General features: G+C 46.0%; 1 protein-coding gene across 1 annotated transcript in view; it reads right to left on the reverse strand.

The window, feature by feature from the left end:
• Positions 1-27,711, reverse strand: part of LRRK2 (leucine rich repeat kinase 2) — a 2,398,611-nt gene that overhangs the window by 1,639,918 nt on the left and 730,982 nt on the right. The gene's annotated exons all lie outside the window — the stretch shown is intronic.

A 27,711-nucleotide genomic window follows, 5' to 3' on the forward strand; every position in this document is an offset into this window, starting at 1 on the left:
GGTTGAAGCCTCCAGTCAACATAAGCAGGTCCCAGTTTCAGGCTTGAGGCATCAACCAGAAGGCAATCGTCGCTTCTCCGCTTAACAATTTTCTTCATATTTTCACTCGTAGGAGAACCCAAAGGTGGGTGGAGGAGGGTCCACACTTCTTTCAAATCAAGGTCCAGGTACTGGGACCTAAGGTGGGATGCCCGTTGTAAGCTCCTTCCACCTACCATAGCTAGCAGGTGAAGTGCTGCATTTAAATAGCCTCTCAAACCCTGGTGTCTCCTTAACCTATCCCAAAATAATGCATCTCTTGCACGGATCTGGTTGGCATCCGGGGTGCAGCCCAGCTCCAAGAAGACCAATGCTGAAGGGGAATTTACCCGGAGCAGCAACAGTTTCTTCAGAAAAGTATGTTCGTACGTGGATAATTTCTGAATATTACTATACCCCCAGAGTTCATAACCATATATTGCAGCGGGATGGCTGGCTTCTGATCTAAATCCAGGGCTGGCGATACTGCGCCCTCTTCCGTGTTTCGCATGTAACGCCAGAATTGCACCATTTACTTTTTCTAAGGTGGTTGTTAATTTTGTTATCTGGCCATCCCTGCTACAATGTACCTTGAAATCTTAGCCCAAAATAATCATAATAGAAGACCTGGTCAAGGACTAAACCCTCTACCTCAATCTTCAGTACTTTAAATTTAGTAGATTTTGGGCTAAAGACCATCACCTTCGTTTTGTCTGTATACAGACTAAGATCAAGCTGCCTGCATTTTTTCAAAAACACAGCTAGTGTCTTCCTCAGTCCTTGGGGTGATGTTGAAAGAAGGACCTCATCATCGGCGTAGAAAAGAGCTGGGAATTTTTCTGTTTCTATTTTAGAGCAATCTTGGCACTCTCTCAGCAGTGCGTTTATAATTTCTTGTATATAGATGTTGAAAAGGAGGGGGGCCACAGTGCAACCTTGCCTAACCCACTTTTCAACCTCAAAGGCACAAGTAAATTCACATCCTAATCCATAACGAATACTTGCCCTGTTAGCGGAATATAACTGGTGAATTATATTGATCAGAACACATGGGACTTTCCACTTATTTAATATCTGCCACAGTGTTTCTTTGCAGACTGAGTCAAAGGCGGTTTTTAGATCGACAAATCTAACAAAGGCACATCTTTTTTAAAACTATATTTTTATGTATTAAGATAAAAAGCATGAATCATTGGTCTATTGTTCCTCGATTTTCTCTAAAGCCTGCCTGAAGCTCGTGGATTATTGATTCCCTAACCGCCCAATCTTGTAGGTGTTTTGAAATGACTTCTCTGAAAAGTTTACCTATATTATCTAAAAGTGATATGGGGTGGTAGTTTTCCGGTTTGTATCTACTGCCCTTTTTCTAGAAAGGTATAATAATCACTGCTTGTCTCCAAGATTCTGGGACTTCTCCACTGCTCAATATTGCATTAAACATTCTACACAAAACCGGGGCCCAGATATCTACTTCATCTTTGATGAAATCAATGGGGATAAGGTCTGGACTAGCTGTTTTGCCGCTTTTAAGAGAGTTAAAAGCTATTATCACCTCTTCAATTGTTCTAGTCAAAGCTTCGACATCCAAAACTGGCTTATTCGGAAGGGTTGTCAATGGCAGGGGCGCTGCCATCCGGTAAAGGTTGGTAAAATGCAACCGCCAACAGATCCTGCTGATATGGCAGATCAGGGGTGGCCTGCCCCCACGCCCCTTCATTAAACAGAGCCCATTTCCAAAACAGTGAGTAGTCCCCTGACTTTAGAGTAATATGGAGGGCATTCCATTCCTCCCGAATGAAGTCCCTTTTTTTGTTACCATCAGATTTTTGTATTTTGGTCGGTACTCAGAGAGAGAGTTTCTGCGTATCATGATAAAATTTAGGATATCAGCCTTTGCCTGACAACATTCATGGTCATATCACCCTAGTATTTTCAATGTTTGGGTTTTTAGATCTTTTACTTGCACTGAGATATGTGGGATTAGATTTGTTGTTAAGTTTCTGAATTCTGCCAAGATCTCATTGGCATTGGAATTAACATCACACCTTGCTTCCAAGTTCTCGAGTATGGAATTGTAAAGATTGGGTTTAATTTCTGGCTTCATGGAATTGGACCACATAATAGTTTTTTAGGTGTAAGCAAAACCAACGTTTGGTATAAGTCTGTGAACACACAGTTTTTGGTAGCGAGCTGAGCAGCTAGGCTCATCTCAAGAGGGAATGTGAGCTGTAAGGATTTTACACAGATGTCTAGAATTACAAGTATTCAAATAGACTCATACTCAAGGTTTCTTGGTAAAACACTTAATTTATTACACAGTCAGTTAGAAAACCTTCACTAAAAGGAGAATCAATATCACACAAAAACATACTACAGTACTTCACACCATCAGGTTCTGAGGCATTTAAACTACTTTGAAGGAGGAGAAAAAAGGCATACGATAATAAAACGAATATTACAGTTACTCTTAAACAGTGCAAATAATTTGAGTTCACCAGAGGAGTTAATTCGATGCAATAGGTAGGCCAAAGTCAATGGGCTAGAGTCTCATATAAGTAAAAACGGTTCTGGTAGTGAAATGGAAACGTCTTTGCCACGGTTCTCAGAAGGTTCATATGTTGGGTCACAAGCTGACTAGGCCTGCAAGTTGCCAAAGTTTCACGAACTTTCGCAGTGAGAGGTAAGTTCTCTCGGTCGGGTTTTCACAGTACCTTATTTTGAAGAAAAAGATGCAGCTGAAGACTTCTGTTCCTGGAAGTTCCTGCAGATCTCGCTGTTCCTGAGCTTCAGTCGTGTGGACAAGAGGGAGGAAGTCGGGGGACTCGTGCACTACACAGGGACTGGTCACAAAGCTGACAATCTGGCAAATCTTCGGTTCCGGTAGCAGTCTTCAAGCACACAAACTGGTGTCCTTCTCCCTGGTTATTCAGTTTCCTGCAGCACTCTGAGGAAAATACAACAATCTCTGAGAATGGTGTCCTGGTGGCTTATGAGTTCATTGGTCCCACCAACTCAAAGGGAGAAGTCTTCCTTGAAGGGTTTCTCTGTTGAGATGAACTTGGCGATTCGGACCTGCAGCAGGGCTTCACCAGGCAAACCAACGGTCCAGGAGTTGCAGCAGCCGTCCTCTTCCATCTCTTCTTCGGTTCTTTCGTTCCAGTGGTCGACTCGGCCTTACAGGCCTAGAAACTCGCCTTTTTTATCCAGTTTCCTCCCATTCATTCCAGCCTAGCTGCCACTCACCCAGCAGGGTGGCTGTCCTTGCCGGACAGTCAGCCAGCCAATCACGCCAAAGTGAATTTTTGTCTCCTAGGAGACTAAGCACAGGGAGTATCGGACACCTCCCTCACTTCCTGCCCACCTCAGACACTCTGGCGTCAAGAGGCGGTCTTCAGTCCTGAAGCCTGCCAAAGGCATGGGAACAAAGGGACCAAACCTGGTTTGGTGCGCAGAGACAAACTCTAGAAGGACCTTTCCAAAAAGAAATGGCGAAAAAAGAAGACCGGGACCTGTTTAAACAAAGGGGGCTCAGACGAACATCTTAAAAAAACATGGTTCCTGCGATTTTTAGATACCTGTGTTTGCGGTCAGGAAAAACCATGGTACTTCGTTGTAAAACCATTGCCACCAGCCATTTCAATAGGAAAGGGTAGCATTTGACTGCAACATGAGTTTCTAGACACAGGGGATACTAAGTAACCCCTCCAGCAAGCACTCTATTGTAAGATAGTGTGTGCTGGGTCAAAGAATTTGGAAAGAGTAGTAAAGTCAATTTCACTTTACTTTCTCTGGGAAACAGTACTTTATCCCAGAGAAGTTATTAAAACCTTGTGACAGCCTAAAAGGCTTCCCCTGTGTCACTGCACTCAGGGTGCTGTGTGACACAAGTGAAAAGATGATGCCTATGGCGTTGTCTAAAACTCCATAACAAAATGAAATAAACACAGAAAACAAACAATTAAAACGTTCAAAGCCCCAAAATTTAACACAAGAGCTGGAGGGCTCCAAGGTAGAGGGAATTAGCACATGTATGAGAATTCTTCCTAACGGGCATTACACTCCCCCTCATTATCATAGTTAATGGGAGATGATCGCTTTCCATTCTTTCGACTACTTCAAAGTCTCTGGCCCTCGACCAATCCCGACATGACACAAAGATGTAATCAATATGCGAGTTCCCCATAGGGCCCTTAAAGGTCAACTTTGCAAGTTGGTCTTTCCTAAAGCACCCATTACACGCCCTCAGATTTAAGTTGGCAAACATACAGCAAGACTCCAGTGCCAAGCGATACAACCATTTCGGAGCAGTGGCTACCAAAGCTGTGATTTCCCCTGCTTGATTCTGGTCATCTCACAAGTTTACTAACTCCCCGACTGGTTGACATTGTAGATTAATGTCCCATGCAACAAGAATACAGCTTCCCGACAGCTTTGATAGGGGTCTGTTGGATATATGCTTTATATGCCTCGAGGGAGAAAAATGTGGATCGGCCGAAGTCAAGTTGGTAGAGTTCGTCCTGATCAAAAGTGCCAACAAGTCCACTGAGCCAGTTGGAATCTGTTCTATCTTCCAGCCCAGGGTAATATCAATCCAAATCAAAAGGCCACAACTAGGGTGCCTCCTGGGACCTTTGGTGGCTGGGATTGCGAATGTCTGGGCACCCTGTAGGAATTGACTATCAGCTGCCCATATTTCCTGTAGAATTATTATTTGGAAGGTACGGACATAGTTGGACCACTCTGTATTGTCCAACACTCTTATGACTCCCGCTATATTGCAGGAAATCAGCTTAATTTCTTTTGACATGAGACCGTCTTCGCTACTCAGTCAATCCACTTCCTCCACATTTGCGCAGTCGGGGCCACTGCTATTGATGGTGGTGGTGACAAGGGAAATGTTTCCGTGGTGCTCACCCTGTCTCACTGGTTACACAACCTGGTTCCTGTGACTAGTCAATTTGTATGCCTTAGCGGCGCTAAAGAAAATATCGGGGGATCTTAACAAAATTCTGGCGTTTCCAGTTGGGTAAAACCTATGCTCAATGCCCATTAGATCCTCCACCAGAAGCCGAGACACAGAGAAAAACTGAATGTAATCACAAAGGCTACCCGGCATTGAGCCTCCAACACAATACTGGATGTCATCCCTAATAATTGAAATAACCTTTCACGTGTCGAATTCAGTAAATACGTTTGTTTTTTTAAGATTCTTCATCTTCAAATGAGCATGTTGTAGCTTTGGAACATTTGTCATTACATTCGCGGGCCCGGGTCTAGACATACCCAAGCCGGACACATAGGTCTGGACCACAAAAGAGGTTGTGCATTAGGGCCAGTCAATGGGGAATTCTGACGTCAGAGTGGTATGCCCCAAGACTGCCATCCACCATCATTGGCACTGCAGGCACAGCATATCGGTTGAAACTGGGTTTTGCAGTAAGCTCTCCCGTTGGTTTGTCCGGGAGAGCTTTTGGCCTTTGAGTGGCTAATCGTGTTACAGGAGCCTGGGCATTCTCCACCGCGACTTCGTTTGGGAGGTTTGGCCTACTTTGCACAGGGAATAATCCTGACCCTGCGGTCAAGGAGTCCATTTTATCTTTTATGCTTCTGATTTCTTCTGTTATTGCCCCCACCCATTTGTCAATTTCTTGTACAATTAGGGCTCTAATATCTGCAATGGACTTCTCAATTGAAGTACTGGCTACATTGCTGTTGTCACATGAAAGAATAGCGGGGCCGTTGGTCTGGGAACCAGCTTCACAGAAAGTTTTGACATATCCCGATGGCACTTCGTTTTGTACTTTATTACCTACTTGCTACTTCCCCAATGGGTTGACCCTCTTTTTCTGTGATGCCCGCTTCCATGGATGAGCCCTGTGGGGCTTGGGCACTGGCACCAAAGTGCCCTCGACCATTGGGGGCTCCATTGCAAGCAGTTCAAAACGGTTACGAAATGGTAACGGAAGTAACACCGCTGGCTCCTAAGGGGTTCCAACTGTGTCATTGAGTGACCCCTTATTCGAGCCTCTGCGGTGTCCCAACTAGCTGGGGATGTGACATTAGCAACATGCCCCTGCACATGGATTGGCACGGGCTTCGCCACCACAGTACCTGGTGCCGACACACTCACTACTAGGTCAGACAGTGACTGCTGATTAATTTCAATTATATTGGGGCCCACCAGCCCTTTTGCTGGGCCAGTATTTTTTGTATCTAATAAAAAGTTCTGACCACACAACTGTCCCGGTCTTTGCATAGTTTTAAAATGGGCCAGAGTGTGTTCTTTAGAGATGTGGGGGCTGGCATGCACCCTAGATATATGTACTGGTGCTGTAGTGGTACCACAGAATGAGATCAGGTCCAAAGAGTCCTCATTGACCATGCAGTTGGATTTTGGCGGCTTCTCTCAGGATTGCACTTGAGCTTGGCGATGGTATGGATCCGGTTGAACCAACTCAGGATCAGAATCTCTTATGTGGATAACGTCAATAGCTGGGAAGGTTAATGGGCCAGTTCCTCCGGGTCCGTCAATGTCAGATAAAAAAACCTTACATTTCTGTAATTAATTGGATAACATCTTTGATCAGTTTGAACAGTCTTGAGATTTTCCTTTGGCTGGTTCCGGTAGGGATTAGCCCTTCCACCTTTCTTTATCCCATTTTTTAAGCAGGATAGTGCCCAAGTAATGCCCGAGCATTCGAGACCTTTGTTTAGGGACTTGATTTTAACCGCCTTATTTGGCAGCCCAGGTGGCAGCAGTTACCCTAATGTTACTTTGCAGAAAATATAGGATTTAGCCCCTCCCGCTTATTGTACTTATTTCTCTCCTGTCAAGAGCCCAGCCACAGCCAAAAAAACCTGTAAAAAAAATGGCCAAAATTCCTGCATGTCATATCAGTCTGCGCAGTGAGAGCCTTTTTAGCAGTTCGCATGCAGTTGTGGAGGAAGTTAGTTAGGCTCCAGCTGCAGCCAACGTTTTCTGGTGTGCTTGTGAGTCTTGTAGTTCTCTAAAGCGAGGTTTGCATGCTCCTAGGCTTGCAATGACATGGTGCCACTCTCAGCTCTTTTACATGTTGCTTTAGTTCTGCATAAATATTCCCACAATACTAAATAATGCCAGAGATCAGCCAAATATCTGCAAGCACTTGCTGTGAGGACATCGAGGGCATGAGGGACAAACCGTTCTCAGTCCTGGCAAAGAGTCTTACCATGAGGGTGCAGTAGCTGTGGCTATAACTGCTCCACTCATCCCACGGCTCACAACTGCCGCCCTTCGCAGCCAGCGTTCACTGCTGCAGGTCCGCTTGAGGGACTTTGAAGTCAGGCAGGGGGAGCTTAGACACAGCACAACGCAGATGCAGATTCCTGCTGTTTCCTGGGTTCCTGGTCTACCACAGCTCACAACACCCACCCTTCACAGCCGGATATGTAATTATGTTGCCATAGGTTTCTATTACAAATCACATTTTGAACCGTGACACTTACAGAAATGGCCATGTATCATTTTAAAGCATACCCCAAGGCTGTTGTGTTGCCACATCTTCCATCAGAATCGTCCTCAGACACAAGAGTTACAACCTAAAATGTATTTATAGCTCCCCAGAAAATGGCACAAGACTGATACTTGGGGAGGTAGTAGCATCAGGAATCATGTAACTGGGTGTAACGTTTGGTGATACAGACTTTTTATTTGTAAGTAAAGTGCAAAAAAACGTCAGTCGGACCTGCAACCTCCTGCCGAGACAGGCGTTAGTTCATTACAAGTGGCATGATTAGAGGAAACCAAATATATATATATATATATATATATATATATATATATTATGTTTATTTTTAAAATAAAAGTTTGTGTCATGTAGTGACTTTTAAGGTGACAAATTTAAAAGTGTAAACTGAAAACTCGGTGGGTGAATTCATCCCACCCATCATTTCAACTACACCACTCTCGTGTCCTATCCACAGAGAGGGGCTGGGTCTTGGGGTGGAGAGGAAAAGAGGGGTCCAATTAAAATTCAGAGCTAACAAGTTACTTCCTAATTTTAATATTTCTGAGGTGCGGCTTTGAGGTTAAGAAGTGGTTGCACAAGCCAGGAGGTGGGAGATATGCCTAAAAATCATCTGGGTGAATACTGAAATAGGGTTGCAGAATGTAACCTTGCCAGGAAAGCTGCCTGAAGTCATCTGGGTGCAACTACTTAAATATGCTGCAGATTTAACATTGCCTCGGAAACGGTAATGGGAAAAGACAAAAAGGGCTGGGATCTTTCCAAGGAGAGCAAAAACTAGGTATGAATGCTGGTGGCTATCCACGGTTGTAGTGGCTGACCACATCCCTGTGCTTCCCCAAGTGAGTGTCCTGAAACGCTGATGTCTTTCCTGGGCGCTGAAACCAAAAATCCAATGTAGGTAGTTTGTCCAACAGAACCAAGTGTGGGGATTTGTGTGATTTAATACCTTCTCCTTAATTTATGGGTGAGGGTATGCAAGTAGACCCTTAGTACCTTTTGATAAATAATAATTCAATGAATTCCCCTGTAGCCAAATAACAGGAGATTTTGTTAACAATCTAAATTAACAAAACTAACTTCCAGTATGAATAAAAACTATAGTCTGATAATGTTATTGGTTACACCCATTTTCCTGGTCAACCCCAGAATTCCCTAAAGGGGGAGGGTGGTGTCTTTGTCTAAAAACGAAATTCCTAACTGTCACCATTCCTCAGTCCTGATCTTTAAGCAGAGGGCTGCTGAATGTAACTGAAGGTTTTAGTTCGGGGTGCTGGGTAGAGAAGTGCTTTGCTAAATGAAACAAAGTGTAGTTCCTATTTAAAAAAACGCACACTCTCCAGAGAGTGAAAACGTGACCCTGATAAGAGTAGAGATTTCGTATTGTTTCAGTGTGAAGAAGGGTTTTATCAATCCAAAATATTATCAGAAGCCTGTGGTGCTTTCAAAACTGCTAGCATTTATAAGTGTGCATGGAAATTAAACATACAAAGCGCTGCATGCGTGAAATTGCTTTTGAAAATAGAAAAGGGTTGCAATTGGTTAAATCTAAACCTTATCAAGGAATGCTAATGCTCATGATCTTGTAATGTTGCAAGGTACTGTTTAATGTTGTCATTCAGAGGTTTTTGTGGGACTGGAGGGTTGAACTGTTTTAATTTGGCCTGTGTTCCATGTAAATCAGACCCAAAAGTGAAATTCCAAAAAGTGAGTTTTTGTATTGAAGCTTTGTTTTGTGCCACAGAGGAGGCATGTGGAATCATTTGGTGTTAATATTCATTGAACCGATTATTTAATAAATATATAGTCTTTCCTTACTCTGGCCTGGTTCATGGCTTATTGGTGGCACAGGAGGAGGGATCTACCTAGCTCTCTATGCCTCTATTAGACAGGGCTAGACAATCAGACATTGTTTATATTGCGTGGCAGTTTAATTGGGGGGGAATTAACTCCCCATGTTAAGGGGTAGTCTCTAAATATATTGTTACATACATCAGAGTAATCCTCCTTAGCCCAGTGGCAGAGATAAAGCTACTGGTGAAAGAGACTGACCTGTGCATCAGGAGTAATCTCCCTCGGCCCAGAGACAAGTCTACTTGTGAAAGAGTCTAATTGTGCATTGAAAGTGATCTCATTTGGCCCAATGGTGGAGATTAAGCCACTGGTGGCAAGGACTCTAATCTCAACGTCGGGATGGTGCAATGAATCAGCAAACCCTGGCCTGGACCACTTCTCAAGTGGCCAGGGAAAGGCAGCCACTACCTGATCTTGACCCTGAGGGCGGTATCATGTGGGAGGATCACATGAGGGGAGGTTCAGGTCAGGAAGACTGGGAAAACACGTCCCTAATGATCATATCGTATTAATGGCCTATTGTAAAGTTGGAAATCTTGAGACAAAAAGGAATGTGAATATTATGGGCTCGAAATCCCATAATGCTCTTTGAGGACTGAGACCAGGAAGAGGAGCTCAGAATTACAGAACTGTAGTGGGTAGTCTAGTGGTTGTGATGACCAACACCTGAGTGGGACCTTTAAACATTTAAAAGCCCTTCAGGCGCAGGCCATAGACAGAGTGTAAGCAGCAGAAGCATGAGGAAGGAGTAGGAGACGGAGACGCTGCTGGTTTGGAAATGGGCTGCTGTGTCATAGCTGGGGCAGAAGTCAGGAGCCCTGTTGGATGCAGAGAGCGCACAGTGGGAAGCAGTAAAGGAACTAGCTGTCCCGTGAGAGAGAAAAGCTCTCCTGATCCTGTGTGCTGTTCCGTGCGTGGCGTTCACTGGAGTGAGAGCAGAGCGCAGGGGCAGCACCAACTACAGGAGGGACGAGCAACGTAAACCTTGCCAGAGCTGTCAGACACTTGTGTTTCCCCAGACGAAAGAAGCAACAGGAGCAGCTGGTTCAGTGGAGGCGCGCAGCAAGACCGGTGAGTTTTCCTTGCTTAGGTGACCCCAGGGCACTCCGAAACAGACCGCTGGCTCAAAAAGGAAATTTTGAATACTGAACTAATGAATTATGGTAATTTGAGTATAACTCATCATAACAGAGGGAGTAAAAATAAATATTGTAACCTCCATTGTCGAAGATAAAAGGGGGCAACAATTAACCAGAGTGAAAAGAAATATTGTAACCACCATGGTCAAAGCAAAAATGGAACAATATTCAATCAGAGGGAACCAGAATATTGTAACCACCATTCCACCAAGCACAAAGGGAACAATATTTAAACAAAGTGAGAGGGATTCACAGAAAGGAAGATAATTTATAAAAGAAGATGGTCTCAAGCATTGCCTAAACCAAAGGGAGGCAATTAAACAAAACAAAAGATGGCAGAATAGAAGCCCTCCTTGTAATAGTCCTGAAGGGGGAAGAGAAATATGATCTGCATTGCCTCAGGCAACCGAAACGGTGTGAGAGACGTTGTCAAAGTGTACTATATCCTTACAGAAGAATTTACAACCCTCTTATGGTTGTTGAACATCAGAAAAATCATATCATTCATGAAGCAGTTGTTGCTTTAACGTTCCCCATTGAGGATGTAAATGTGGGACAGCTTGCTCCAGAGCAACACGCTTGCCTTGGAAGCAAGATAACATGGAGCAAGACTGGTTCAATCCAAGGGTCTGCACTTAGAAACCTCTGGGTATTAAGTGCATTACAAATAACACACTACAATTACAATACAATTACAGCTTGAAGCAATCCTCACCACAATGTACTTGTTTTAGTAGTCGAGGTTTTTATCATGGCAGGAGAGTATACCAGGAAAGGGACATTTAGTGGTTGAAGGCGAGTGGACCAGAAAGAAGAAATTGAAATACTACAATGTGGTAGGAGGTCGTGGTGGAAAGACAGTGGTATATCCATGTATGTGTACTAATTAACTATTATTTAATGGCCCTGACACAACTGTGTTGCTTATGAAGAAGAAATGTGATTCAATGAAAATGTATTGGTCTTCAGAGAAGAGAATAATTACATTGTATATTGGCCTGATATGAAGATATACTTTTAGGTTTATCGAACAGTTGAAGAGTGAAGTCTTACTTGAAAATAAAATGATTATATTGCCAAGTGAAGGTCATATGGCATAAACAGAACTTTGGCTGGAAATATCCTGAATTGATCTAGGGGAAGGGGATTCAACCCTGGTTACAAGGATGTATGTTTATAATTTCTCTGTGTGAATTTAAATGTTATTTTATGAATGTGAACAGCCGTATAATTCCTGTATGATTTTTTTTGTATTTACAAGTGTGAGGGACAGATCTTTGGACATTAGGTCATTTTCCTTTAGCCTAGGTTTGATAGGTAGGAACACTCTTGTTAGGCGAGGGAAAGACAGGGGTTTGTCTAACCTTTATGGCTACTTGTGAGAAAACTACTTGTCCGTATCGTATTACTGACCCTCACAGTGGTCTCCCTCGTCACAGCAGCAGTGAAGAAATTACTGGGGAAAAAAAAACTGTGCTGTGTCGGTTTAAAGTAAAATGCCTCATATCAATCACATCAAGGGAGGTACTGTTCAAAGTTGTAAATCATCAGAGAACCAAAGGGAAGATCTTTGAACCTTTACCCAGGGTATAACGGAGAAAAGTGCAGCACCCATTGGGGCAACTGTAGCAGGAGTTACAACGCCTGATGAAAAGTGTTTGTTAATCATACCAAGGAACTATTTATAACAGGAGAAAAGAGACATTCTCTTGGTTGACAAATCGGACTCTTGAATAATAGACAAACTAAAACTTTGGAAATCCTTGTTGGAAATGAGTCAAGAGAAGGGAGTCATTCCCCTGGCGTCCCAAATTGAGTTTGTTTGGGGAGGATACATTTCTTTTCACATTTTTTGTAAATACAAGAAACCATTACATAATGCATAAGTCAAATGAATATTAAATACAGCGATATATACAATGAAAATCAAAAAACTTATTCAGTCCCACATCAACCAACAAGAACACAGGACTCACAAAGTGAATTCTAAGTGTTTAGTGCTGGAAGGTTAAAACATTGTGTTAATCAAGAGGAGGGAGTCAGTATTTAGTGATTTTCTGTTAGTAGTGATAGGGTTCGATTACGAGTTTGGACAGATGACATATTAATTAGTTGAACAGACATTCTGACTAGACTGATCTGAGATTATTGTTTATTAGGCAGAGGGAATCCCTCTAGAGTTCAGGATAGTTAGGTTTTCGTTTCTTATAAATACATCTCACTTTGAATCATGCCACCTCTGTGTTCAAATCCCCCTTTCCATTGCCTTGTTGCTGTGCGACAGACAGGCAGAAGAGAAGTTTGATAGCTTTCTGAAAATATCATGCAAAAACAAAAGCATTTTCCGCATTGGAGAGACAATCAAGAGTCCTAAATTATGAGTAATTAATATTTGTTTAGTCTAATTTGGAGTCCTAGAGAAGTTGAACACGTGAGGAAAGTGTGCCCCGACTAGATTTGTTCGATCTGTGCAGCTGTTGTTCAGACATAAAAAATGGTTTGGATATTTCCCTTTTAAAGCTGTGTGCTCGGTGGAAAAATGGAAGCTCTCCGGCTGCCTGCGAGGGTCATGCGTGCACTTGAAATGGCTGCGAGGGGATGAGGCAAGCCGGTGCAGGAAACAAAGCTGAGCTTCAGAGAGCAGCGCTCTGGACAGGAAGCAGATACTTTGCACGGCAGTTCGTGTTTCAATACACAACCTGCGCGTTTGATGAGCTGGCGTTTGAGAAAAGGCTCTAACCGAAGCACGGTGCTCGCTTCTTCCAGCAGTGCGTGTCACACAGCGCGAGGGGAAAGTGCGCACACAATGATACACTGAAATAGTTAATGTGGTTGTTGTGTTGAGCTTTGCCTGTATATGGTGGAAGTGAGTGGAATGTTCAGATGGAATGCAGAGCAGAGCATGTTTATCTATGAGAGTGTTCCAGGGTTGTCAGTTGCAGAGATGTAAGCCCTGAGAGGATGCCGTGGGTGTCCTATGTCCCCATAACTTACCTGACACTAAGAACTGTATTTGAAGTAAAGAGTTAACAGTTCCTTTGGAGTTGTCAAGAGTCATTTGTGGCCAGTCAGAACTCAACAGTGTTCTAATGCAATTTGAGATGTCTTTTGTTGTTTGTTTCATATTATGGTTTAATCGAAATTACAAAATGGCCGGAATGTCCATATGATATAATAAATTGAAAAGGCAGGAAGTGACACACACATTGTTATCTGCGTGTCTCTGTACAGGAAGCTTCTTTCCCAATAGCATGTGGCTTGACACAAGGCCCTCAGGGAAAGGAGTCTACTGTGTCCTGCAAAAAGAAACAAGCGCGGAAATAAAGTCGCACATTGTGCTGATGAATAGGCTAGTGTATGCAGTACAGTGCACCTGGTCTGCGTGTGCGCGAGAGGGAGAGAATGAATGTGAACCGTATGAAGATATGCTGCGGGATTTCCACACCTGACCTGATTCCCGTCAGAGGGAACCAGCCCTGAAGAACATGCTCGGACTGGCCTATAGGGTGGGGCAGCTTTTTGGTCAGAGTGGGCCAGCTTGATGAGTTACTTCACTATGCGGACAATTGTTTTGACCATTGTTGCTGAATAAATGTTCTTTAAATTGCCCATTTTGCATCACATTTGATCAATCCCCCCACCCTTATTTACTATTCAAACAGTGTCACAAAAGGAGCGAAATGCCATTTGCAAATGGGGGCCCCTTTTTCATTGGTGCCCGAGATAATGTTATGACCCAGTGCGACCCTGCTGCATGACAATAAGATTATAGGTTTCTATGGGCAGTTGCTAAGGGAGTAAGAATCTGGTTGGATCGCACATTAGTCCTTACACTTAGGGGTCACGCCAACAACCACATAACCAGCATTGGCAAAGCCAACATTTTGGGGTTTTATGTAGGCAAGATATAGGAGTTTGCCATGCGCTGCCACGAGAATACTACCTGGCCATAAAATGTCAAAAACAGGAAATGGCCTATTTGCCTGGGCATATGCTGCTTTGATATCTATACACAAGTCACAACTGCAGACTTTGTCAATGCTTGGTTTTAACGCGACATCAGGGCAAAGAACACATCTAATTGAAGTGACTGAAGGCCACTACAAAACAATACATTATTATAACTTCAGTCCTGCACTTAGAACTACAATTAAGCCATTCCAGCAGGCTGCTTAGAAATAACAGTGGCAGGCCAAAGCGTGATGTTACTTCTTGACAGAGCCAAATCAGAGATCCCAGCAGGATGGGGGTTGGGCAGGGAGGGGCAAGTGTTAGTCGGAAGGACCACAGCGACTACCATGGGCAATCAATGGGTTGGTAAATAACAAAACACCCACAAGCTGCGTGCCCCTCCTCACAGGTCATCTCTCCGATAGCTATACAGCAATGCAAACGTTTTGGCTTACAGGCGATACGTAAGCCCCACCTAATAGGCAAACGTCAAAATGACTTTAATACACCAGCAGCAGGTTCCGAAGGTGAACACCTACAGAGCCTACGAAAGGGCCACGGGTGGGAGTGTGCGGATGTTCCTTCAGCATCACTCAAATGGCATCTGCTACAGAAGTCCCAAGGTCTTGGATAAACGATTCTTTCTTTCCACAGTAGCGAGGAAGGAGGGGTGAGAGGTGGGGCCTGGAGGCTCGGAGGTGCCACAAAGCCTTCCCTCCATCTCATCCTTTCATTAAAGCAGCATCTGTTCCAGTCACCAGGCGGCAGATCCAAATGGATTATGAATTCTATGCACACTAATAAACCGCTTTCTGGGGGTCCGCCTTCTTTCAACAAATGTCTTGAACATGCAGATTAGTTTAACAGGTATACATGCATTTTACAAACCTACCAATCAAGTTGAAAGATGCACTGGAACAAATATTCTGTCAATTTTACTCCTATCAAGCCTACCCTCAAGTCTACGAACATACTTTAGGGTCATTTGCTACAAAGTGATGCCACACATTAAATGGCACAAATGAGTTTGATGTAGTTAGTAAATGTGCTCTTGCTTCGTTTATAAACATCCATGACATCCCCGCCCATGTTGCCCTTCTCACCGTATAAATGTAATATAAAAGTATTAATAGCTCAGTGGGTTAATGCATCTGATTTTGAAATCTGAAATATGTGCAAGTTCCAGTTTCGTTTCCATCAGGGCCAACACATACTTTCACGAGAATGAGCACCACTCAGTTGGGTGGTAGGCCCATCCGTTTTTCAAGACGCTATGGAATTGGGGGTCCTATGCCATGTCACTGCACTGGAAGCTCACCACTTCCATACTGTGATCTTTCTATGTGGTGGGCAGACCCCATACCCTCTGTCTGTTATACCATCTTCCCCTTGTGCTGTTCTGTGGCAGGGGGGCTGTCCTCATATCTACCCATTTATGCCACCTGCAGTGTAGCGGCCAGCCCTACCTACCTGCTGTGGTGAGCCGTCCCACGGTGGCATGGGGAAACCGAATTAGGCAGGTTATACCATCCTATCTTTTCTTGAAAGTACCAAAGAGATGGGGAATGGTGAGAAAGGTGGGATCCAACATCTGGGTGCACACCCCAACCTCTTTGTGGAGAAACCAAAAATAGGGCTCAGATGAGGCACAAGCGGGAGTATTCAGCAGGGTAGCAGCAGGAGATGAACTGTGAAAAAAAGTCCTGGAAATCCGGGTCTTTGAACATGTGGTCAAATCACCTCAACCAGCGGTTCCTAGTGATTGCATCGAATGCCTTAGCATCTAAAATAAAAACAACGAAACATAAGCATCTAATGCATTTTTTTAAAAACATTTTTTAATGGGGGTTCCCCGAACCTCTGTTTTTTTACCCCTTAAAACACATTATGCTTAAAATAAAACTTTTACCCTTGAAAAAAATGCATTTGACGCTTTTCTTCCGATGCATTTATTCGATACTTTTGGCATTCAATGCTGTGTATTCGATACACTGGCTGGAAACCCACCCAGCCATGGCTTGGGAAGCCCACTCACATCATACACCTGAAAACCAGCTATAACCGTGCAATCTGCAGGACACATGTTTTATTAACACGGGGATGATAGCTGGGTGGGTTGAAGTGTCTGTTCAGGGTGCAAGAGGCTTTGGTGCAACTAGTTATGGGAAAGTAAATACCTTCAGGCACATACAAAATACAAGTATGTTCAAAATAGGTATTGAAGTGTTTAATGATGGTTTTTTGGTTGTCTCTGATCATAACACGATCAGGCAGATTGCTGAGTTGGCCTGTGCGCACTATCTCGCTCTGTCTTGCCTGCGTGCAATGTGACTTTCTCTCTCTCTCCCCGCATGCGCTGTTGCGCTCTCTCGCTCTAACCCATGCGTGCTGTCTCATTCTCCCCCAGTTCACGCGGTCGCTCGCTCCCTGCACGTGCTGTTGCTCTCTGTCGGGAACTCTTGAAGAGATCTTCATATTCTGTCTTTACCAACTGTCAGCCCTTACTTTTTTCTGTCATCCTTCCCCTCATATTCTCTTTTTCTCTTACTCTCTCACCCTTTCTTGCGCATATTTCCGCTTGCTCATCATCGGCAGCCTGCATCAATGGCTTCCTCCACTACTCACTTGCCCCTTCTCATTCCATTGCACACCTGCACACCTTATCGCAGCCTCCTTTTAAACTTTGCAGTCTTCTCCTTGCACCCTGGTGCCCATAAATGCAAAATTCAAAGACCAGTACCAAACCAATAACGAAGAAAAAAATATTTGCAGTTTTCATAATAACCACTAGATGGTAAACTTAAACCATTGTTTATAAATCGAACTTGTGTGCCGGCGTTTCGGTGAGACGCGTTTTGCGAAGGTCCCTTTTCGGAGTGCGCTGTTGGGCGCAAGGACAAGTCAGCGCCCCAATATTACTTATATATTGTCATCCTAAAAATGAATTAATGCAGTTGTTTTTCTGTCAGTCTATTTAAGTAAAGCACTATGCGCTCAGTAAATAGTGCTGTACTTTAACTGAATGTCCCATTCAGAAATAGCTTGCTTTGTCTGCATGTCACGTATGCTGCCAACATACAACCATGCAGCACGCAGCAACCTATTTGTGAATGGAGCGATCAGTTAAAGCACAGCTCAAATTACTGAACGTGTAGCGTTTTCCTTAAATATATTGTCAGTATAGAATAACAATATAATTAAGGAAACAAAAACATATGTGGTGTTCTCTACTTTAAGAAGTCGTGTCATGATGCGCTCTCAATAAAAGGAGCTCCAGCTGGCACGTGCAGCACTACGATGGCAGACTACCTGCGTGCAAACTCTGTCTCTGTGTCCGATTATTGTATGCAGGTAAATGCCGTGTGATCAAGTCCCAGCAGCCCTATTTAGGTTTGGGGTGTCCCATGACCTGTGGGGGCTACATGGGCGCCCCCAGGTCACTGTCCAGCTGTGTGATCACAGCCAATGTTTGAGCCTGGGTCCCCCCCTTGTCTGCTGTGGAACCACAGCCATTGGAGTACCTGCTGGGTACCCCGAGCCCTGATCGGGACGACCCGTGTGCCCACGGACCACCCTATAACATCGGCGACGAGGGGTCCGACCCCTGCTGTGGGAGGCTTCCACAGCGCTCTGTGATAGGCGCTGCTTAAGGAAAACAAAAATAATTTTGGTTTTGCTCCTTGACCGGACCTTCAAAGAGTGCCTGCCGCTCCTCCTGGTGCTCCCAGGAGTGTGTTGCTCTCCGTGGTCAGCGCTTTGAAAGAATAACAAAAATAACGGAAAGGAGGGCAGACTGTTGTGGTTATGAACGGGACGCGCGACACATGGCCCAGTGAAATTAAACACAGACGAGGAGCTCCGCTACAACACGTCTTCTTTATTTGAATAACAACTTGAACTCCCCTTTCCTCGGCCCCTCCCGCATCACTTCCCTTCCCCGCGTCATTTCCCCTCCAACTCCTGCCTCCCGTCCCCATGGCGACATCAACCTGACACCCCCGCCCCATTTTAAACAATGACCAGACTCTTCACAACAGGTGACGGTCTGGTGGTCCCTTAGTTCATTTCCTCGATCCACCAGCGAGGTTTATTCCGGGCTCTCTGCGGGCATGCACAAATGCTTGCTGGAGACTGTCCATTATCCTCATCCTCTTTCACTACATCCTGGTCAGACTCTTCCGAATCCCACTGATCCCCTAGATACGGGTCATCCGATTTGTAGTACAAATGGGCTTGCACCCTCCCTCTCAGGCACCTGGTGCCCATCTGTGGAAGTTCCTTGAAGTGAGAAGAGTTCCGGGTTACTGACCCCTCTGACCTTGTGCAGTGATCATGGAACCCTTCTTCTGGGTGACGAGTAGGGGTTCATTGTGAAACGGTGAGGTGTGTGTGTCATGGGCTGCCGGACGGCTACTACATCTCCTACCTCTATCTGAGGCACTTGTGCTCGCCGGCGAGTGTCTGCATATTCCTTCATTCTGGTCTTCGCTGCTGCGTCCTGCTCCCGCACCTCTGGGTCTAGGGCAGGAGGTGGGCTGATTGTATCCATCTGGGGAATTTGCGTTTGTGTATTCCGTCCAAACATTAGTTCTGCCGTGGTCTTCGTCGTGGTGCTGTGGGGTGTCCCCCGGTAGTCTCTCATGAGTTGGTTTAACACTTGTTCGGATGGCTGTCCTGTTAGCCTCGCAATTTGTAGTGCTCTCTTGAGATTCGCTATGAAGAGCTCAATCATCCCATTGGCTTGGGGTCAGGGGGGGGTGGGTGATCTTCCGATGGTGAAACCCTAGCTATTCAGCGAACTGGTTAAACTGATGCCCACAGAATGGGGGTCCATTGTCTTTGAGTACCTTCGGCACTCCATAGGCTGAGAACATATGGTCCAAAGCATCCAAAGCGGGGATGACATGGTGAGCCACCGTTGAAGATATTAGCTGAAGATATTAGCTGAACGGCTGACATGACCAGTGGCTCTGGGTGCCGGTTTGGGGTGATGAGACAGCATGTGGAACACGCTTTCAGTGCTGGCTCTACCATGGTGTCCATGTGGGAAACCACACTTTCTGGCGGAGCATGCGTTTGGTGGATACCATGCCCCGGTGGTTCTCATGGGCTAGTGTGATGACTTTCTCTCTCATGGCTGCTGGTATTACTAACTTGCAGTCTTTCAATAGTAAATGATCTTCGGACAATGCCAGCTCATCTTTCACTTGTATCAGGCGCTCCACATCCTCTCTTACTTTGTATCCTTCGGCTCTCCCTCTCTCCTTGGCTCTTCGTCATAGTCCCGACTCGAGTCGCTTGCATATGATGCGACATGCTAGGTCACTTTCAGTCTCTCTTGCGAGTGTTTCCGTATTTACTCCCTCTGGAGTGGTCTGATGGATGAGATATCTGAGATACCTATCGGCTACTGTGGGTTCGGGTGCGCACCCGTCCCGTGGTCTTCTAGACAGGAAGTCTGCCTGGTTTTCTCCTTTTCCCGGCCTGTGTACGATTTCAAATGCATAGTCTTGTAGGCGCAGGCCCCATCGCGCAATCCGAGGTGGCATCTTTGCCTGGGGGTTTCCATATAGGAATAGCAGGGCTTGGTGGTCCGTTATGAGTCGTAATGGCTTCCCATATAGGAAAAGGTGAAAGTGCTCGCACGCCCACACATCAGCAAGACCCTCCTCTGCCTGAGAGAGTATGCCTGCTCGGTGGTGGACAGGCTCCTGCTGGCATAGGCCACGATGTGCTTCTGCGACGGATCCTTCAACCTGTGCAAGAATGGCTCCCAGACCTGCGGGGCTGGCATCTACTGTTAGTTCGGTCTTTCTACTGGGGTCGTAGTATGCCATGTTTTCTGCTTTCGCGACCCTTTCTCTTATGATTTCGAATGCTTTCTGGCACTCGTCGGACCATTTGAAGGTCACATCTTGATGCGTTAAAAGTCTTAGTGGCTCGCTGACAGACACAAAGTCCTGAATGTATCGATTGCAATAACTGGCTAGGCCCAAGAAAGACCGCAGTTCTGACACGTTGGCTGGGGCAGAGGCTTCATTTAGTGCCGCTACCTTCTCGGGGTCTGGGGTCATTCCTGATTCCGAGAAGGCGTGTCTGAAGAACTTTAGGGTACCTTTTTTCGAAATTCACACTTGTCCCTGTTCAAGGTGAGGTTGGCATCATTCAGGGCTTTGCAGACTTTCATCAGGGTTTCGTCATGCTTGTTTACGTCAGTTTGAACTATAAGTATGTCGTCACTATAGTTGAGAGAGTGGGGTGTGTTTGATGACACCCCAAAGCTCAGTGTCTTGTACCTAAAAAAACCGATGTGGGTGACAAATGTGATGTTCCTACTCTCGGGGCTCAGAACCAGTTGATGATACCCTTTTCTGCAAGTTGAGTTTAGAAAATACCTTTGCCCCATTCAGCAAGTGAATCATGTCCGTGATGCGGGGTGTCTCTCCCGCCAGATGGCTTGATTTGGGTGCATGTCTACACACAGTCTTATGGCCTCAGATGCTTTTTTAGGAACTGGGACTATTGGGGACACCCACGTGGTAGGGCCCGTGGCATGTTCAATAATGTCCTGTTCTAGAAGTTTGTGGAGCTCGTGTTGACTGGAATCCCATGGCAGTGTTGGGCCACGGGGCGTATGGAGTCGTCCACATGGGGCTTGACTAGCCTGTTTTTTAGTTTTTAGTTTGCAGATTCCTTTAAATATCCGGGGGTATAGGTTGTTGAACATTTCGACCGGGTCAATGTATTTGTGGACCATTATGTTGTATACGATGTGAATTGGCACCATGTCGGAGGCCGTCTTGAAGCTTAGGACACAGCCGCTGTCCGTTTCCGTGGCTAGGACGTGTATTGGTATTGTCATCTCATGTCCTTTGTAGCGGCAGAGCCCACTAAATTGTCCCAGACACTTTAAGGGGGTCTTGGCCACGTAGGCGTAGCTTGGGCTTCCGAGTTAGGTCGGCATATGCTTCTCACCACGTTTACCGTGGCTCCTGTGTCTATGAGAAACTCTGTCGGCCTCTCATTCATCATTCAGTTTGATGAGTGTTGGGCTGTAGGCTGTTGCCGGGGGTTTCCTAGGGCATATATGTAGGCCCTTTTCTTCTGGTCACTCCCTGATGAGCTGGGGTAGGAGTCAGTGGGGGATTGTTCCACCAGATATCCACGTGGCGTCTCGACCTGTGCTCGGCCTTGCGCGCATTACAAATCTTTTTCTTTCTCTTCTCTCTCTCTTCTGCCGATCCTCCCCGGAATCTCTATCTCGGGTGTCTACAGGAGGCTGAATAGGGGTTTTCTGAGTGCTTGGGGCTGGGGCGTTGTTTGATGACCCTGTGGGCTTTGGGTCGGGATGGATTATCTCTGGGCCTGTCTCTCCTCCCGGTCTCTGAATAGTCTGTATATGGCCTTGAAGTGCCCTTCTTCGCCACATGAGGCACAGCGTTGTCCTACTGTGGGGCATGTTCCGTCATGTGGATATTCAAACCCACATTTGTAGCAGAAGAGCTCTTCGGCTTTTCTTTCCAGTTGGAGTCTGTGCAAGTTTTCTCCCGGGTTGGTGTTTGCAAAGCTCTCCACTTGGGAGTCAATGGCCCTTTCGACTATTGCTAGCGCCAGTATTTCCTCCAGTTACAGGATTTTTGAAGCAGTTTTCCGCGGAATGCTTGTGTGTCACACCCCGAGATGATTTGTGATCTCAGCACCTCTGTGTTTAAATAATTTGCGAAGTTGCAGTGTTTTAGTTTGGTGCGCAATCGCATTACATAGGCATCCATTGTTTCACCTTTCGCCTGTTTGGTGCTGTGGAACAGGTGTCTTTCATAATCCACTTTAGTATGTGGCGCAAAGTATGCAGCCAGTGCGTCTTTGAGGTCTTGAATGGAGTCTATGGAGTCTGGGGGCATTTCATCGATGATATCAGACCAGCAGACCAAACTGCCAATTTTAGTAGGCAAATTTGCCTGGGGTCGGCGATTGGCCCTGTGGCTCCCATGTACAGATCAAAGTCTCTAATCCACTTGGTCCATCTGGGACCCATGTTGCTGGTGTCAGTTATGTCGAATGCGCCTGGCATCTGGGCCGCAGGCGTATCTGACAGGTGAAAAGGCACGTGGTCTGGTACTTGCATGGCTGGAGCTGTGGGCCCCATTACCCTGAGCCTGAGCTCCCTGCCCGCCGTCCTGGTCCGACATTTGTGCAATGTGGGGGTCACTTACTGTTGTCGGGTCTTCTTGGCTGCTTACTGCCTTCCACTCTTCTTGATGGCCGCCGCTGTGGCACAAACACCATCAGTTAGTTGCCCTTGTTGGGGGTCTTGTACTCTCCTTTCCACCCTTCTTTTGCAGGTCCTGGCTTCCCCTGCTGCGAGGGCTGAATGGCCGCCACCTGGCACGAGCACCATCCGCCTGTGGAGCAGTCCTTCGGGGGTCTCTGCAGCCTTTCAGTGTTCAGAGCTCCCTCTTCTGGTGAGCTCACGTGTGCGTGTGTCCTCCGGGGCCTTCGCCCTCCACGCAGTGCACGGGCTGTGTGCTTTTTTTTCTCACCACCGCGGGCCGTGTGCTGCAGAGGAGCGCGTCCGCTCTGGGTTTCCTCTGGGTCTGTGGTTGCCCCTTCCAGTGTCGGCAGTCACCGCTGCAGCCCGGGCCGCTTGAAATGTAAGCCCCGAGTCGAGCGGGCCCACGTCCTTGGGCTCTCTGCACTGGCGCAGCATGGGCTGTGGGCTCTTATGAGAGCGGACACTCGTCTCGGTCCGCCATCCTCGTCGCCATTGTTGTGGTTATGAATGGGCCACGCGACACATGGTGCAGTGAAATTAAACACAGACGTGGAGCTCTGTTACAACACGTCGTCTTTATTTCAATAACAACTTGAAATCCCCTTTCCCCGCCTGAACCTGCATCACTTCCCTTCCCCGCGCCATTTCCCCTCCCACTCCGCCTCCCATCCCCATGGCGACATCAACGTGACGGACACATTGGCACCGTGCTCGGCCGGCAGAGGCTAATCCCTGAGGTGAGCAGCAGCTCCGGTCGTGCGGCGATCTATGCCTTGTACACAGCCCCTTCTCTATGTTCAGGGCTGAGAGGGCGGTGAATAAAGCAGTGCTCCATGGTCAGAGCTTTCAAAAAGAAGAAATAAAAGGAAGAAGGTGCGGCACTCTCCAGACCGAAGCTGCAAGAAGAGACCCTAGCTCTCTCGGGCTGCAACGGTGGTGTTTGGGTGCAAGGCGCAAACAGGAAAAAGTATGTGCCCTGTGCTCCTTGAAGGAACTCTAAGGAACTCATGGTGGAAACAGTAAAGACAGACACAAGTGATAACAATTCAAAGGTGTTTAAACTGTATAGGTAGGAAAAATGCATAATCTAAACCTAAATCTAAGATGGGAGCAAGTTACATCCATCAAATAATAAGCCAGTCCTAGTGGCGTCTTGTCAAATAAAAGGCCTTCAACTAAAAAAAAAACGATTGCCAATCCTTACAACTATATACAAAAATAGTGTGGGATAGGGTTCATAGGAAAGAAAGAAGTGTTCACAAAATGAGGATGTGTTGGCCGGGGTCTCCCTTCCCCACGTTTTCAGCATGTGACAAGGTGGGACTCCTGACCACAGCACACTCTCGGGCTTTCCCAGGTTCTTTTCTCAGGTATCAGGATCTTCAGTGGATAAGTCTCTTTTATACATAAAAAGTCTCTTCCTTCGAGGACCTGATGTGTTCAAAACAACCAAACAAAAAGTTACTTTCCGTATGTACATTGGGTGATGACCTTTCACCCCTGTACCCCCTCTTCGGTTTCAGACCATTCTCGAATGTAAGCCTCCCTCTGGCGGGTTCACTATGGCTTTTTCCTAAACAACTACACCGGTTTCATTCACAAGTCTTAATGTCCTTTCAGACAATCCACTGTGGACATCCCTCTGTCAGGCTCACTCTTGTCAAACAAGGTTCATTGGGGCATCATACTTTGCCGTTCTGCAGGCATACCTCCTACCGAATCACATTTGCCAGCCCCAAAGTTCCTTCTACATTCGCACTATGTGGGATTCACTTCCCTTTGTTTTCAATTACTTGTCGGTCAAAGACTTTCGACTGTACAGGGGGCTTTGCTAGACACCTGTATGACCACTTTGACCTTTTCCTTGCGGCTCTCCTAAGGCCTTCTGGTATCGGTAGTTTTAACAATAGGGGAATCAACCAGAGTGTCTCGAGTATGCAAACATGTGATGCCGAAACCCTCTCCAGTTGGTTTTCCCCGGAGGTGTTAACAGTTCTTTGAATTTCCCTTAATTTGCCACTCGCAACTTTCATTCAACACAGTTCGGTTTCTTATCGGTTCTCCTTTCAACTCACCGGCTGTGATGAACCACTTGTCTTTTCTTGTCTTTGGAGTCAAGGATGCTACCACGGTAGCAAGTGTCTCTCTCTCTCCCTGTCCTAGTTATCGGTGTAGGAGGGCTCCTTCTACCGTTGACATCTGCTGTAAAACATGCTGGCTATTTTACACGGTCTTAGGATTCCTTTCACAAAGGCTTAGTGGTCTGGCTCAAAAAGGGCACGGTCACTTCTCTCTTTGTCACCCCTTCGTGTCTCGCCGCCCTTCTCCTCCTCTTGAACTGCTGACCTGTGATAGCTATCTTATTGTGTGGTCTGCCTTGTTCATAATGTGTTCTCGTGCTTCACCTTTTATCCCTGTGGGGAAGGGAAAGGGCAGTCAGGTGTTTGTGGTTCCGATCAATTGCCTGACTTTGCCTGACCCTGGTGTTCAGATATGTCAGGTAAACGACTCTGGTGTTAGTCCGTTGTCTTTCGTGTCGTGAGAAAATGTTTGTGTCGGGAAACGGGTTCGGGGGTAGAGTTTGAGTATTTTATGTGGTAGGATGGGGAAAACATGTCATAAGAAGGGGAATACCGCATCTCACCCATTGCTGTCCCACTTCCACTCCCCATGGACCACCCAGGTGATCCTCCCGCACTGGTCCACCCCCCATCCAATAGCGTCTGCCGTGTCCTGGCCGCCTGGATGACAGATCCCCGGGGACTAGTCAGGGAGACACCTTCAGGTTTCTCACATAACTAAAATAAAAAATAAAAAAAAGGGCTGGGGGAAGTGTTCCCTGTACAGTCTATGTATGGACCTAAATAAATGAAAAAGTGTATATTTATTGCTGCACCCAGTGTTGGGAGCTGTTATGAGGGCACAGCTCCTGCCTGGGAGAGAAATGGTGTGTACTTTAGTAGATCGGCACTAATGGCGCTATGAGCTCTGGCATTGGAGCTTTTGAACAGGAAAATAATGAGAAAGCAAGCACTTTGCTCTGGGATCAGAGTTCAAGAGGAAGATGCTCAGAAACTGCAAGGCGAGGCAGTTTCAGTCATCACAGAACTTCATGCCCATGATCACCCATGACCATGAGCAGTTCAGGCTAAGGTCAGCAAGCAGGACGAAGGAGAGAGCCTGGATGCATTCCATGGAATGCTGAGGCGCATTGCATTATCCTGTGCATTGGGCAACAATGAGGATGATGAGATCAGGCAACAAGTAATCTTTGACTGCAGCTCGGCCAAATTGAGGAGGAAGGTCCTGTGAAGGCATCTTAAAGCAAGACACATACAGCAGATTCAAAGTTCAGATAAAAAAAGTCTTTAACTTAAATGTCAGGATGGTGTAAGGCCTAACTTGCCCTATACTAAGGTGGGATTTCCCTACCTAAATAAACTAAGGATAGTCCGAGTCAGTAAGTTTGCCTTAAAAGTCTGTCTGTGTCCAAAACCTATACTTCCCATGGCAACTAAAGGTAAACAATGTGTAGGGATGTCAGCAACCAAAGAAACTGTGTTCAAACTAAAGTTCTGAGCTTCTTCCAGCTGCAAGCATACTCTTTGCTCCCTTTTGCCAAGTTCAAGACAGCTTCAACAAAAGGGTCTCAGGGTTCCCTTCCCCCAAGTTCAACACAGTTCTTTAGGCATTGAATTCACAACCTCATCAACTTGTTTAGTTTGCCTTTTCTTTCCATCACTTTTCCATCACTTGAACAACATAAGCCAACCAGCTTCAGCCTCTTCACTTCTCTTTGTTTACACCAAGGAAGGGTTCCTAGGTCTAGGGGCAGTTGTTGGACCACCCATCACAGGGCACGCAACCAATAAACCTTGGCACTTTACAACATGTCATTCTTTCTCATAGGTCTTCATTGACAACAGAGATTTCCTTTCTGCATCTGTGCTATAACTCCACTTGTATTTCTGTTTCACTTTACTGGCTGCTTGCCTTGATCAACGTGTGGCACACACACTTTCCTTGATAGTATTTATCCTGTTTACCACCTTGCTTTCACACTGTCTAATAGGGTTTTGCTTTTTGCTCTTTTCACTTTAATTCAGCATTGAAAATGTATTCAGTGCTTTTCAACTTGTTCGGTATTCAATAGTTCCATTGAGCAGCATTCAAACCTAATTACTTGCTTGGCACTTCGTTCAGTATTCAATAATTCACCCTTCAGTCTCCAGACCCCTTTGGCGTACATTCTTGGTTGTGTGGCATTGTACGCAACCCACACCATGCCCCTGCAACGCACCGGGCTGAGTGAACCTTCCCTGTCGCTCACCAGTGTGCGGCTGCTTCTCCGGGGTCAATGGTCTCACTTCTGGGTTCTCGCTTTCTCCTCTCTCACTCCTGAGGAGCTCCAGTGGGCAGTGCTCACCCGCACCAGTTGTTCCTGCAGCGGTCAGCAGTGTCTCTATTCCCCACTCCCAAAGAGAAACACAAGGCAACAGGCTTCACAAAACTCCAGACCCTCTTGTGGCCCGCAATGGCCTTGGTGTCTTCCTGGCTTCTCTGCTGTTGGAGTACATTTCACCGGCCCATACTCTGCCCGCTCGACCTCTGATGGCCGCACTCTCTGGACCAACTGGTTCCCTTCTTTGCTGCTTCTGACTCTTTACACACCTGTAACCATTTAACTCGTTTCAGATGTGAACACTTGGTTTCACTTGCCTGACCATAGTTATAGGGACATACCTGACCCTTACAGCAGTCCTAAGGCGGCAGCCTCCTCATCTCAGTACCAGAGTGGTGAAATGACCCGTTAGTTGTCATTACTCTTAGTCTCTTTCTCATCCCAGTACTATAATGGTCTGAATGAGGAAAAATGAGTAGAAATGTTTTACAACAGCCTATAAAAGGGAGGGGGAGGGTAAGGTTGGTTCTCACAAAGAAAAGGGAGGATATGTCTCGCCTGCAAATATCC

This window comes from Ambystoma mexicanum, chromosome 12 (genome assembly GCF_040938575.1).
Source record: "Ambystoma mexicanum isolate Mex_15411 chromosome 12, UKY_AmexF1_1, whole genome shotgun sequence".
NCBI classification, from domain to species: Eukaryota; Metazoa; Chordata; class Amphibia; order Caudata; family Ambystomatidae; genus Ambystoma; species Ambystoma mexicanum.